The sequence below is a fragment of the Prionailurus bengalensis genome, chromosome A3, assembly GCF_016509475.1.
Source record: "Prionailurus bengalensis isolate Pbe53 chromosome A3, Fcat_Pben_1.1_paternal_pri, whole genome shotgun sequence".
NCBI classification, from domain to species: domain Eukaryota; kingdom Metazoa; phylum Chordata; class Mammalia; order Carnivora; family Felidae; genus Prionailurus; species Prionailurus bengalensis.
The window spans coordinates 14594247-14609492 of NC_057354.1; the positions used below are offsets into that span (position 1 = coordinate 14594247).

At 40.8% G+C, this 15246-nt stretch overlaps 1 long non-coding RNA gene across 1 annotated transcript in view; it reads left to right on the forward strand.

Annotated features, from left to right (window-relative positions):
* The window catches only part of LOC122467314, a 46374-nt gene extending 31128 nt beyond the window's left edge, over window positions 1-15246 (forward strand). Inside the window, exon 3 of the long non-coding RNA XR_006292891.1 lies at window positions 13618-15246. This is a non-coding gene — a long non-coding RNA (uncharacterized LOC122467314). The remainder of the gene's footprint in view (window positions 1-13617) is intronic.

Genomic DNA, 15246 nt, shown 5'->3' on the forward strand with positions numbered 1-15246 from the left:
TTCCACTGGTCTTTGATGCTCTGTTCATTTTTATTTATTCTTGTTCTTTCTGTTCTTCGGATTAGGTAATATCTATTAATATATCTTCAAATATGTATTCATATTTTATATTCGTATTTTATTCATATTCATATTCATATTTCATATAATATATCTTCGTATTTCTGCCAGCTCAAATCTACCTTTGAGCCCTCCAGTGAAATACTCATTTCAAGCTACGGTACTTTTAAACCCCGAATCTCCAGTTTTCATAAATTCTGTCTCTCTAGTGATATTTATTTGAATCATGGTCATACCTGCAGTGGTTTCCTTTAGTTCTTCGAACATATTTACAATAATGGTTTTTGAAGTCTAAGTCCAGAAGGGGCGCCTGGGTGGCGCAGTCGGTTGAGCGTCCGACTTCAGCCAGGTCACGATCTCACGGTCCGTGGGTTCGAGCCCCGCGTCGGGCTCTGGGCTGATGGCTCAGAGCCTGGAGCCTGTTTCCGATTCTGTGTCTCCCTCTCTCTCTCTGCCCCTCCCCTGTTCATGCTCTGTCTCTCTCTGTCCCAAAAATAAATAAACGTTGAAAAAAATTAAAAATAAATAAAAATAAAAAAATAAAAAAATTGAAGTCTAAGTCCAGCATCTGCCCCCCAAACCCCCCCCCCCCACCCAAAATTTCAAAATTTCAAAATTTCAAAATTTCTGTTGGCTGCTTTTTTCTGTGTGGGCCACAGTTTCCAGTTTCTTTACATGGCTTGTAATTTTTAGGACATTTTAGATAATATTGTAGTGACTCTGGATTCTGATTTCTACCACAGGAGGGCATTGTTGCAGTTTTTGTTTGGTGACTTGTCTGAACTAATCCTTTGGAGTCTGTCTCCCCTGTGGTATACAACTACTGTTGTCTCTGCCCCATATTTTAAATGTTTTATTTATTTTTGAGAGAGAGCGCATACATGGAGGAGGGCAGAGAGGGGGACAGAGGATCCAAAGCATGCTCTGCGCTAACAGCAGCAAGCCCAATGTGGGGCTTGATCCCACAGACTGTGAGATCATAACCTGAACCGAAATCAAGAGTCGGACATTTAACCAAATAAACCACCCAGGCATCCCTAAAAATTCTTGATTTCCTTCATAAGCCTGATTTTAATCCTGTTTAGCATAGGTTCATAGGTAGCCACTGATTGGGTGAAGATTGTGCTCCAACATCTTGAGCCAATAAGGCTTCTACCCTTTGCCAACAAACCTATGTGAATGTTGGGTATTGAATTCAAAGTTGAATCTGTTTACAAGTCTGCTCCAGGTTTTATTTTCCATGGTACGCTCTCGTGTCTCTCCTGTGCCTGAGCATGGCCTCCCATTTAGCTAGGAAAGGGTAGATAGTTAAGGTCCTCTCTCCCATCCTAAGCCTGTGCCCACCCTTTCTCAGAATTCTGGATCACCAGGGATATGGGGAACTCATCAGGGCTAACTATACCTATCTCATTTCTTGGATTTCTGATAAAAAGTTCTGGCTAGTTTGCCACTTTGTTGCTGGCCCCGGTGAGGATCACAATCTCAGGCTAACCACAACCTTGACCTTTGTCGTTCATTTGCACCAAGTTCACTACCATTTCCAAAACTACCCAAACGTGGGATTTTTCCTAGCTTCTAGGTTTCCAAATTAAGTCAGTCTTCTCTTAAAGCAAAGCGTCTAGTTTTCTAGCTTGCCGTGAGGCTACTGGCCTGACAAAGCTGGGGTAAAACACCAAGAATCTCATTGTTCGTACCTCTAGTTCAGTAGTTTCCTTGGAGAAATACTTCTCAATTTGTTGTATGCTCTTCATCCACTACCAGAGTCCTGTTCAGTTTTATCAGTGCTTTTGGAGAGAGGATGTGCTAAGCTTCTCATTCTACTGTTCTACATGTCCTAGGAGGTAGCTTAAGTACCACGTACTGGAAGTTAGCATTGAAATGTATATATAACCAGGGTGCCTGGGTGGTTCAATGGGTTAAGTGTCTGACCCCCAGCTCAGATCATGATCTCACGGTTTGTGAATTCGAGCCTCGCGTTGGGCTCTCTGCTGTCATTGCAGAGCCCGCTTTGGATCCTCTGTCACCCTCTCTCTCTGCCCCTCCCCCCTCTCAAAAATAAATTAACATTAAAAAAAAAGTACTAGAAGCTAGCTAAATGAACTGAGGGCATTGGTGTGTGACTACCATAAACTAACATGGGAGTGATCTGATAATGGTTAGATCTTAGTAAATGTTCAGTTGATAATTTTAAGATTAGAAATAAATGTTAATTCAGTTCTCACAGAGTGGTAGATGGGGGTCATTTCTTATGTTTCCTGAAACTTTATAGATTGGCATTTGATTATATATCAGTTTATATTTTTGAAAATGTAATTTAAGGAAAGAACATTTTCTTACATTTAACATGAGTGATCATAACTCAGGTTATGCTATCCTGCAGTCAAGTTCATACTTTGACTATTCTAAATGGAAGCGTATTAAGGTCACCTCAAAGGAGCAATTTTTAACTCAGGAAGCTCAATACCGAGATATCACTTGTGATTCCTAGGACTGAGTCTCAGAAATATATATTTTAAACTTACTTCTGGGCTTCCAGTGCACATTGAAAACTGATTACAGCTTATCTACATTTGATCTATTCCCTATTCTTTGAGTTTAATTATGACCCAAAGCAGAAATAATAATCCCCTAAATTTTTAGACATCAGCTAATGGGCAGTGACTTCTTTCAAAATGCTATTATAAAACTTCAGGAGAAAATTGTATTTTACTATGTCTGAACTCTGTATTGAACTTATGTTCTATGTGATTTGAAATCCTGGTGGTTTCTATATTGATATTTAAGGTCACAGCATCTCTCCCCAGGTAGATATAAACTTCTTGATTATTTGAGGTTTGTTTTCTTTCCTGGTTTGATTTTTGCTTTACCATAAACATTTTTTATTTTTTTAATTTTCTTTTTTAAGTTTCTTTATTTTGAGAGAGCATGCACACGAGCAGAGGAAGGACAGAGAGAGAGGAGGGAGAGAATCTCTAGTAGGCTGGGCACTGTTAGCACAGAGCCCCACGCAAGGCTCAAACCCATGAACCTTGAGATCATGACCTGAGCCAAAATCAAGAGTCTGACACTTGACCGGCCAAGTCACCCAGGCACCCCACCACAAAGACAGGCAAGAGTATCTACCTCTTTGGGGCACCTGGGTGGCTCAGTGGTTAAGCGTCCAACTTTGGCTCAGGTTATAATCTCATGGTTCATGAGTTCGAGTCCCACGTCAGGCTCTGTGCTGACAGCTCAGAACCTGGAGCCTGCTTCGGATTCTGTGTCTCTCCCTCTCTCTATGCCCCTCCCCTGATCATGTTCTGTCTCTCTCAAGAAAAAAAAATTGAAAAAAATTTTTTTAAAAAGAGTATTTACATCTTTAAGAAGAGGGATGTGGCAAGAGGGACTCTAGAAGAATAATGATGGGTAAAAAGATCCATTTTCGTATTCTTTTCTCCACTGTAGGGAAGCCCAATGCAAAGAGCTCATGTCTCCTCACCTCAGGGACCCAGGTTACTCTGACCAGTTAAGGTGTGAGTTGTGATGGCTTTCACCTCTGCTCCCTGTGTCAACTACCTGAGCATGGCTTATTTGCCCCTCTCTCACCATCATCCAGGGGTCACCATCTTGCTTCAAAGAGACCTCACCTCTGCTTTAAAAGCCTATTGCCCTGCACAGAGGAAAATACAATGCTCTTTTTTCAATGCTTTGAGTATCAGAGAATTTAGCGTTTGCACCACTGTCTTTGAGAAAGGCATTAAGATTGGAGCAGTCTGTGATACATGAAGCTTGGGTGTTCGTAGCATGAATGTGCCCATCCCTTCCTTCAAAAGCCCCCACAGATTATTTAGAGATAGCTGAAATTTAGGTAAGCATTTCAAGAGTTCTGTAGACATTTGTACAATAGGAAGAAAAATCTCAAAGTAGGCAGCTTATCAACAAATGGGAAAGATACTCTTACCCAAAGTCATCAGATGTTTGTGATTTTCCAACATCACCTTCTTGTGTAGCATCTGGATATTCCCACTGCTTCCAAACTAAGTCAATGAGCACATCTCCAAATTTTGACTTCTGAAACAACAAATACTTCACGATTCTCCAACTGCCCATATAGTCAAATAGTCCTAGAAGGATGGGTCATAAAAAGTGGGAGTCTGAGTCTAAGCATAAACTTGGATAGCAAGGTGGACTAAGAAGAAAGAGAAGACACAAATTAACAATATCAGGAATGAAATAGTAGCTAGCCATCGCTGCAAACCCTCCAGACATCAAAAAGATAATAAGGGAATATTATGAACAACTCTGTACACACACTTTGGCAATGTAAAGGGCTCCTCAAAAAGCATAAACTATTATAACCCACCCAATATGAAATAAATATCCCCCAAACTAATAAGGAAACTGAATTCATGATTTTTAAAAATTATAGAAATGGAGAGCAGATTAGTGGTTGCCCAAAGTTAGGGATGAAGCAGGGAGGGGCTGGGTGTGCCAGTAAAGGGGTAGATGAAGTTTTTACACTGATGGAGTAGTTCTGAGTCCTGAATGCCATGGTGGTTCTACTAATCTATACCTATGACATAGGATGATTTACACACATTATACCAATGTCAGTTTTGTGATTTTTATATTGTACTCTGGTCATATGAGTTATAACCAATGGTAGAAACTGGGTGAAGGGTACAGAGAGCCCTTCTATATTGTCGTTCTAACTCCCATAAATCTGTAATTCAGAATAAAGGCCTAACGAACATACAGTGGGAGGAATCTTGAGTCCTCCACATCGGATTATTGGGGAGCACATACGCCCCTTGCTTGTCAAATTGTGACACAGACTGAATACTGTGGAGCATTTTGCCCTCATAGAATTTAAGGTTTGGGGAAGGTGAATTACTTATATTCATTAAAAAATTATTACATTGTTAAAATGTCAGTACTACCCAAAGCAATCTACATATTCAAAGCAATACCTTTCAAAATAACACCAGCATTCTTCACAGAGCTGGAACAAACAATCCTAAACTCTGTATGGAACCAGAAAAGAACCCGAATAGCCAAAGCAATCTTGAAAGAGAAAACCAAAGCAAGAGGCATCATAATCCCAGACTTCAAGCTGTATTACAAAGCTGGAATCATCAAGACAGTATGGTACTGGCACAAGAATAGACCCTCAGATCAATGGAACAGAATAGAGAACCCAGAAATGGACCCACAAATGTATGGCCAACTAATCTTTGACAAAGCAGGAAAGAATATCCAATGGAATAAAGACAGTCTCTTCAGCAAGTGGTGCTGGGAAAACTGGACAGAGACATGGAGAAAGGTGAATCTGGACCACTTTCTTACACCATACACAAAAATAAACTCGAAATGGATGAAAGACCTCAATGTAAGACAGGAAGCCATCAAAACCGTAGAGGAGAAAGCAGGCAAAAACCTCTTTGATCTTGGCCACAGCAACTGCTTCCTCAACATGTCTCTGGAGGCAAGGGAAACAAAAGCAAAAATGAACTGTTGGGACCTCATCAAAATAAAAAGCTTCTGCACAATGAAGGAAACAATCAGCAAAACTAAAAAGCAACTGACAGAATGGGAGAAGATATTTGCAAATGACATATCAGGTAAAGGGTGAGTATCCAAAATCTATAAAGAACTTATCAAAGTCAACACCCAAAAAACAAATAATCCAATGAAGAAATGGGCAAAAGACATGAATAGACATTTCTCCAAAGGCATCCAGATGGCCAACAGATATGAAAAAATGCTCAACATCACTCATCAGGGAAATACATCAGGGAGATACCACCTCACACCTGTCAGAATGGCTCACATTAACAACTCAGGCAACAACAGATGTTGGCGAGGATGTGGGGAGAGAGAGGCTCTCTTTTGCACTGCTGGTGGGAATGCAAACTAGTGCAGACACTCTGGGAAACAGTATGGAGGTTCCTCAAAAAATTAAAAATAGAACTACCCTACGACCCAGCAATTGCACTACTAGGCATTTATCCAAGGGATACAGGTGTGCTGTTTCAAAGGGGGCACATGCACCCCAATGTTTATAGCAGTACTATTGACAATAGCCAAAGTATGGAAAGAGCCCAAAAGTCCATCGATGGATGAATGGATAAAGAAGATGTGGTATATATATACAATGGGTTATTACTCGGCAATCAAAAAGAATGAAATCTTGCCATTTGCAACTACATGGTTGGAACTGGAGGGTATTATGATGAGTGAAATTAGTCAGAGAAAGACAAATGTCATATGACTTCACTCATATGAGAACTTTAAGAGACAAAACAGCTGAACATAAGGGAAGGGAAACAAAAATAATATAAAAACAGGAATGGGGACAAAACATAAGAGACTCTTAAACATGGAGAATAAACAGAGGGTTACAGGAGGGGTTGTGGGAGGGGGGATGGGCTAAATGGGTCGGGGCACTAAGGGATCTACTCCGTAAATCACTGTTACACTATATGCTAACTAACCTGGATGTAAATTAAAAAAATAAATTAAAATTATTACAACAGGTAGTATGTTTTTCTTTTTCTTTAAAGTATTATTAGAATAGCAGGAAGGTTGTCCAGGACTCTTGAGCCTGAAGTAACTGACAGAATTGTGTTATGGAAAGAAGGTTATCCTGGAAATACATCTTTGTGAACACTCCTTTTGGGGCAGATGAAGTATCCAGGACTCAGAATACTCGGAATACTCACGTTTAAAATCGCCAGACCTTGGGGCGCCTGGGTGGCTCAGTTGGTTGAGCGTCCGACTTCGGCTCAGGTCATGATCTCACGGTCTGTGAGTTTGAGCCCCGCGTCTCAGGCTCTGTGCTGACAGCTCAGAGCCTGGAGCCTGTTTCAGATTCTGTGTTTCCCTCTCTGCCCCTCCCCTGTTCATGCTCTGTCTCTCTCTGTCTCAAAAATAAAAATGTTAAAAAAATAAATTAATACATTAATTAATTAAATAAATAAAATCGCCAGACCAGAAAAATCACTAAAAGGTTAGATGGCCCATGCAGAGTAAATAAAATAATGTAAATAAGTCACAGTGTATATAGTAGGAACTCCTTATGCTCAAGGACCGACTTTTCTCTATTACATTTAATTTGGAAACAATAGATGTGTTTGTGCCAGAATATTCCTTTGGCACCCATTAAATCCTACGCTCTCAGAGTCCCTGCCACCTTTCAATGCCTATGTAGTGATAGGAAGAGAACAGAAAGGTTTTTTTAAGTTTTTTAATGTTTATTTATTTTTGAGAGAGAGACAGAGTGTGAGTAGGGGAGGGGCAGAGAGAGAGGGAGACAGAATCTGAAGTAGGCTCCAGGCTCTGAGCTGTCAGCACAGAGCCCGATGCAGGGCTCGAACCCACAAACTGTGAGATCATGACCTGAGCCGAAGTCGGACGCTTAACCGACTGAGCCACCCAGGCGCCCGACCACATAAACTTAATGTCCAAATGTTCTGTATCAAAGAGACAAAGAAGAATTGTACATTGATAAATATTAGCCTTCAGATTCTGTATTAGTCTTTATGCACCAAAGCGGTATGCTTTAAATCAAGTAAAACTTAATAGAAACAAAAAGAATTTTTTGTTTTATGTCTCAGAAAACTGTTTACATGGGCAAATTGAGTACAGAAGAAGAGTGTCACAATTAAACTTGACCTAAATGTTCCAAAGTTACTGTATACCCAACATTTATTTGATAGCCAGCCCTTTGAGTTTTGCAATGTGTTAGGAACAAAGAAAATCTCCACAGATTCTAAAAGCAGAAATTCTATGTCTGGGGCACCTGGGTGGCTCAGTCGGTTAAGCGTCTGACTTCGGCTCAGGTCATGATCTCGTGGTTTGTGGGTTCGAGCCCCGTGTCCGGCTCTGTGCTGACAGCTCAGAGCCTGAAGCCTTCTTCGGATTCTGTGTCTCCCTCTTTGCCCCTTCCCCCTGCTCATTCTCTCTCTCTCTCTCTCTCAAATATTAAAAATCTTTTTAATTAAAAAAAATTGTATGTCTGATTTTCTGCCCAAACTGTGATTGTATTTATTAAAAAGCCAAACAGAACAAAATAATAAAATATTGTCTGAAAAAATTTTTTCCTCCAAATTTTTGTTTAAATTCAAGTTAGTTAACATATAGTATAATATTAGTTTTAGGAGTAGAATTTAGTGATTCATCACTTACATATAACAGTGCTCAACACAACAATCACCCATTTAGCCCATCCCGCACCAGCCTCCCTCCATCAACCCCCAGATTGTTCTCTATCATTAAAATTCTTAACAGTTTGCCTCCCTCTCTGTTTTTATCTTATTTTATTTTTCCTTCCCTTCCCCTATGTTCATCTGTTTTGTTTCTTTAATTCTACATATGAGTAAAATTATATGGTATTTGTCTTTCTCTGATTTATTTTACCTAGCATAATACGCTCTAGATCCATCCATGCCATTGCAAATGGCAAGATTTCATTCTTTTTGATGGTTGAGTAATATTCCATTTTACACACACACATACACACACACACACACACACATCTTCTTTATCCATTCATCAGTCAGTGGACATTTGGACTCTTTCCATACTCTGGCTATTGTTGATAGTGCTGCTATAAACATTGGGGTGCATGTGCCCCTTTGAATCTGTATTTTTGTATCCTTCTGGCAAGTACCTAGTAGTGCAATTGCTGGGTCATAGAGTAGTTCTATTTTTAAGTTTTTGAGGAACCTCCATACTGTTTTCCAGAGTGACTGCACCAGTTTGCGTCCCACCAACAGGGTAAGAGGGTTCCCCTGAAAAAAATTTTTTTTAATTTTGTAGCGCAAGCAGGGGAGAAGGGCAGAGGGAGAGAGAATCTTAAGCAGGCTCCATGCATAGCATGGAGCCTGACACGAGGTTCAGTCTCACGACCTCAAGATCATGACCTGAGCTGAGATCAAGAGTCGAATGCTTTACTCACTGAGCCACCCTGGTGCCCCTACCCTAAAGATTTTTTAATTATGAAACACTACAGCAAAAGAATTATTAATTCAGATTTTGAGCTATTTAGAAAATACAGCTATTTGGAAATTGAGGCTAAATGTGAGCTATAGCCTTACCTGTACTTATTCTTAAATAAGTACAACTCAGCGAAAGGTGCTAGTGGGAACGGGACATGAAGCCAAAACCAGCGATTGCCAGACCAGCCCCTTTCTACCATAAAGAAAAGTGACATGTCTGTAAAAAACCTATGATTCTTTAAACAAAATCATTTCTTAAAAAGGGACATGGCCTTGACCATTTTATGCAGAAAGCCAATCAAAACTTCAAAGGAGCCCGGGTGGCTCAGTCAGTTAAGTGTCCAACTCTTGGTTTTGGCTCAGGTCACGATCTTGTGGTTTGTGGGTTTGAGCCTTGCATCGGGCTCTGCGCTAACAGTGCAGACTGCTTGGGGTTCTCTCTCTCTGCCTCTCCTTTCTCTCTCTCAAATAAACTTAAAAAAAAAAACTTCAAAGGGTAGGAACACCTAGCTGGCTCAATCAGTAGAGTGTGTGACTCTTGATCTCGGGGTCGTGAGTTTGAGCCCCACGTTGGGGGTAGAGTTAACTTAAATTTTTTTTAAATAAAAAAATCAATAAATCAAACTTCAAAGAACACATTTCCTTATACAAAGCAGAAGAAAGAAAATAGATATGGGAAACTTAACCACCTTATTCTAGGAGACAAAGACACCCCCCAAATAAACAGTGCAAGCATCGTACATACGTGTAGTCACAAAAGAATAAATAATTTCTATTTTAAACAGATACAAATTCTAAATATAAAATAGCAAAATTATTCTGCTATATAGTTAATAAATTTTGTTTCTGGGATGAACATAAATGTTGATTATTGATTACAAAGATCCTGTTGTTTAAATTTGTTACATTAAGAGAGGAAAGAAAAGCTTCCAATGGGAACCAAATTATGAATTTGATAATATTCAGCCAATTAAAAAATAATACTGTATGCAAATAAGTCACAGATGAAAAATACAGCATAGAGAATGTAGTCAATAAGGTAATGTATGGTGACAACACTTATCATTGTGAGAACTGAGTAATAGAATTATTGTCAAATCACTATGTTGTACACCTAAAACTCCTATGACATTGTATGTCAACTATACTTCAATGATAGCTTTTTTAATGCAAAAACTGAAAAAAAAATACTCTTTGAAACCAAGGAAGAAAAGAAAATCACTTAGATAACAAGCATTGCTACTCAAAACCCATTGCACATAAACATCTGAAATAATGAAACAGTGGGAACATTTTCATTATAACAAAAATGTCTAGGATGCTCCTAGTGTCGTTTAGCTTTCTTTGAAAAAAAATTGACAAGGGCAATAAAACACATATATGCGTGTCAAACTATATATAAATATATAGACAAATAATCAACAAAAATGAAAAACAAAATGTGAACAAGTTTATAAGTCAGGAGATTTCTCATCCAGGAAAATGAAACATAAGAAAAAAAGCATTGCATTCTCAATGGCAAAGCACCCCTAATTAAACAGCTGGTAATTCAAAAAGAACCGTGTAAAACCTATGGAGAGAGCAAAAGTAAAGTCTGAAGGGAATGCTGGAAGCTCCGAATATATTAACCATCAAAAATTCTTGGAAGGAAATATTAATACCAGAAACATTAGTTCTCAAAAGTTGATCCATAAATTTAATGAAGTACCAATAAAAATAGCAATGTTTTTTTTTTAAGTTTATTTATTTTTGAGAGAGAGAAAGTGGGAGTGGGAAAGGGGCAGAGAGAGGGACAGAGAGAATCCCAAGCAGGCTCTACACTGTCAGCATGGAGCCCAATGCAGGGCTTGAACCCATGAACCATGAGATCATGACCTGAGACAAAGATGGACGCTCAACCGACTGAGCCACCCAGGCTCCCCTCAGCAGGTTTTTTTTTTTTAATGGAACTTCGTAAATAGATGCTAACATTCAAATGGAGGGGAGTGTGGGAGATGAATCCATTTTTTTAAGAGAATAAGGAAGGGGTTCCCACATCCACAGAATATAAAGCTGTAGTAGTTATAGAATAATAATTGGCATAGGAACAGGTGAGCAGATCAATGGAATCGAGTAACAAGCCCAGAAATCCACATATCAATTGTAAAATGATTGAATGAACAACAAGTAGATAAATGAACATCCTCTGGGGGAGGAAGAAGAGAAGAAGAAAGTCTGTATCTGGAGTTGTCCACAGAAGTAAATTCCAGATGAGACAGACACTAACATGAAAAGGGCATACCAATGTTACAATAAATTGCAATAGTTGGGAGTCAGTGGGGAGAGGAGGTCTTAAGCAAAACTTAAGGTTCAAGAAACAAAATGGAAATGACTAATACAGTCAATGACCCTATATTAAAGATAGAAAATCTACCGGAAGCAAAGTGATAGGCAACATATCTGGAGACATTTGCCTAGGGCATAGCCAAAATTAATATTCAGAATCTATATGCAGCTTAATAACTAAGAAAAGGAGAAGCTCTTGGTAGTGAATAAGACTCTGTGAAAATTCATTGTTCAAATGAAGACAAAGGGCCAATAAAGGTGAAAGATGGTCAGATCCAGTAGGAATCAGGGAAATGCAATTAAATTACTCATGAGCTCTAATTTCTTGGCAAGAAAGTCCCAATACCCAAACACAGATAATATCTACTGTGGTCGAGCTCTGGGAACAAAGAACTCCCCAACAGTGGAGATGGGTTTAAAAATTGGTCCGTGTCTTTTCAAAGTACAACTTGGTAATACTTCTGAAAACAAGAATAGCTCATATCTTTTAATGAACTACGTTTTAGTAGAAAAATATTTGCACATCCACAGTACATTTACAGCAGATTATTGCAACAGTAAAATACGCAGGGACTGTATGGATATATAATTAGAGGAGTAGTTTATGGGATAATCAGACTGTGGAATTGCATGCAGAAGTTGTAAGAATTAGAGTGCTCTCTATGGATAGCCATAGACATATCTCTAGAGGGCGCACCTGGGCGGCTCAGTTGGTTGAGGGTCTGATTCTTACTTCGGCTCAGGTCATGATCCCAGGGTCGTGGGATTGAGCCCTGCGTCGGGCTCCACGCTGAGTGTGGAGCCTGCTTGGGATTCTCTCTCCCTCTTTCCATCTCGTGTGCTCTCTCTCAAACACACACATACACATAGAATACTGTGAAGTTTTAAAAAAGTGTTTACAGGGGCACCTGGGTGGCGCAGTCGGTTAAGCGTCCGACTTCAGCCAGGTCACGATCTTGCGGTCCGTGAGTTCGAGCCCCGCGTCAGGCTCTGGGCTGATGGCTCAGAGCCTGGAGCCTGTTTCCGATTCTGTGTCTCCCTCTCTCTCTGCCCCTCCCCCGTTCATGCTCTGTCTCTCGCTGTCCCAAAAATAAATAAACGTTGAAAAAAAATTTTTTTAATAAAAAAGTGTTTACAGGATATTACATAGGTTTTCCCATTTTTATACAAAAATCTAAAAATGTTAATTATATGTATAATTATGTATATGCACACATATAAATGCCTAAAGAGTCACAGTCTATAAAAACTGGAGGAAATGAGATAGGGTTGGGGATCAATGGGAATCAATGAAGGATTTCACTTTTTATTCTGCATTTTTTTCATTAATACGAGAATCTGCAGGGGTGCCTGGGTGGCTCTGTCGGTTAAGTGTCTGACTTCAGCTCAGGTCATGATCTTGCAGTCTGTAAGTTCAAGCCCCACATTGGGCTCTGTGCCAACGGCTCAGAGCCTGGAGCCTGCTTCAGATTCTGTGTCTCCCTCTGTCTCTGCCCCTCCCCTGCTTGTGCTCCATCTCTCAAAAATAAACAAACCTTTAAAAAATTGTTTAAATATGAGAATCTGTAAGTATGTTTATAGTTTGAAAGAAGAGAAGTGTGATATGCCAGGACAAACACAGAATTCAGTTTAGCTTTGTTTGATTCTCAGGGTCCAGCTTAATAACCACTACATTCTACTCAATGACATCATGTATATTATATTCATGAAAATTCCTTAAACATTTTAAGAAATGTTTTGATCAAATTAAGTATAATTGAATTAAATGTACTTAAAAGTCCTATTTTCTATATGTGGGTGTTTGGCTTATTTCCAATTCTTTGATGTCATGCATTGACTAAGCTTTGTCCTCTTATGTTAAATTCTGCAAAAATTCAATCACCTAACCTTTCTGTCTACATTGATTTGTTTCTGAATGTTCACCGTCATTGCATTTAACCTCTCAACATTAAAGGCCAATTTCATTGTACCTTGGTGAGATTAATAAAAGAATTTGGTAAGGGTGCCTGGGTGGCTCAGTCAATTAAGCATCCGACTTCGGCGCAGGTCATGATCTCACAGCTCATGAGTTCAAGCCCCCTGTCAGGCTCTTTGCTGACAGCTCAGAGCTTGGATCCTGCTTCAGATTTGTGTCTCCCTCTCTCTCTGCCCCTCCCCTGCTCCCACTCTCTCTCTCTCTCAAGAAATAAATAAGCATTTTTAAAAAAAAGAATTTGGTAGTGTGCATAATCCCTAAATTTCTTTTCTTATCCAGATGTATCCTGGCATTGCAACAGGTTCACACCAGTCTGTCCTAACTGACCGTTCGCTTTACCCCTGATCAACAGGAGGTTTCAGAACAACAGATGCAAATCCAGCTGGAGATTTTGCAACTCTTAACAAGTCCTAGCAATTCCAGCAAGTTCCCAGGTGGTCCTGATGCTGCTGTCCAATACCTGCTCTCTAGCTCCATCCCCAACTCAGTTGGTCTCTGCTGCACCCCCACAGTGAAATTCCTAGCAAATCCCCCGGCACTGCTCATAGTAGACCGTCTTCTGATACCCTTTGGTCAGTACCTCCTTGAGTCGTTTGTTGAGTGACTATGTGAGTTTTGGAAGAGAACTTCCGCTCTCTGACTAGTTTCATCTGGAGAGACAGACGTGGAAAACTTGCTACTGGACATGAGAGTATGAGAAGGCGGGACACCCCAGCAGCTGACGTGTTAGGAACTGCCTGTCGGCATCTCAGAAGAAGAGACGAGAAGTTAATGCGTCTGGGACAGGATTTTTTTTTTAATGAAAGAATCATTTTCTCCTCCCCCTTCTCCTCTTCTTCGTTCCGTCACTAGAGAAGAACAGACTCTGAGAAGCCACACCTTGGAACTGAAAACAGGAGCATGAGAGACCAGGAATCCCACAGCACCCCCCTCCCACCACAGAGAGGGAACAGACTAGACTGTTTCAGACCCCCTAACTTGGACCCTCTGATTCCCTGCGTTACCTGATGGGCCCACAGGGTTGCTACAGCAGCCAGGACCTGGGGTAGAGCAGGCTGCCCCAGTGATCTAGAGTCCGAAACTGCCCTCCCTCACCAAATCTGTCCAGGAAAATGAAACTGCCTCTAGCATCCAGCAGACAGGGAGTGAACTCCCTTTCTGCAAGAAGGAAATCCCACTACTAAGGCGGACCCGGCCTACACCCGAACCCACTTATATGGGGCTCAGATAAACATACCCGGGACCTTCTGGTTTCTCAGTCAGGGCCAGTCACCTGCCTACACATTGCCCAGCGCTTCGGGCCCATAGTGTAATGAGGAGAGGAGTAGAGCAGTCATCCTTAACTTGAGCTTGTACCACAGGCACTTGTCAAAACATCCATTGCCAAGCCCCACCCCAGGCTCTCTGAATCAGTAAGTCTGGTGTGGGGCCCAAGAGTTTGTATGGCTCATAAGCTTCTGGGTGCTGCTGGTGGAGGACCATACTTTGAAAACCAGTGGACTGAGGAATAAACAAGGCTTAGGCTGAAAAATTATGAGCGTTCTTTAGCAATGCCTGCTATGTGCCTCAGTCTGTAGTACACAGACCCCGCAGGCCTTGTGACCCATTTCCCCCTTGACACTTTGAGACGAAGGGTCTCACCCGGCCATCCTTACCTTCACAAGGTAGCTACAGTGGAGGAGGAGAAGTAACTTGGCACCTTAGGCAGAGACACCTCCCCATCCCATGGGCCAACACTGACAAGGTGCCCTCGGGCAAGCAGCACATGCTGTCCCCCTAAGTGTGGCCTGGGTGAGGGATGAAGTGGCCCCGATGTGAATACCTAGACCAAAGGCCACAGAAGGGGGCACCAGATCCAGATACACTTGTACCCAAAGACAAGTGACACCATCAATAGATGGGGCAGAA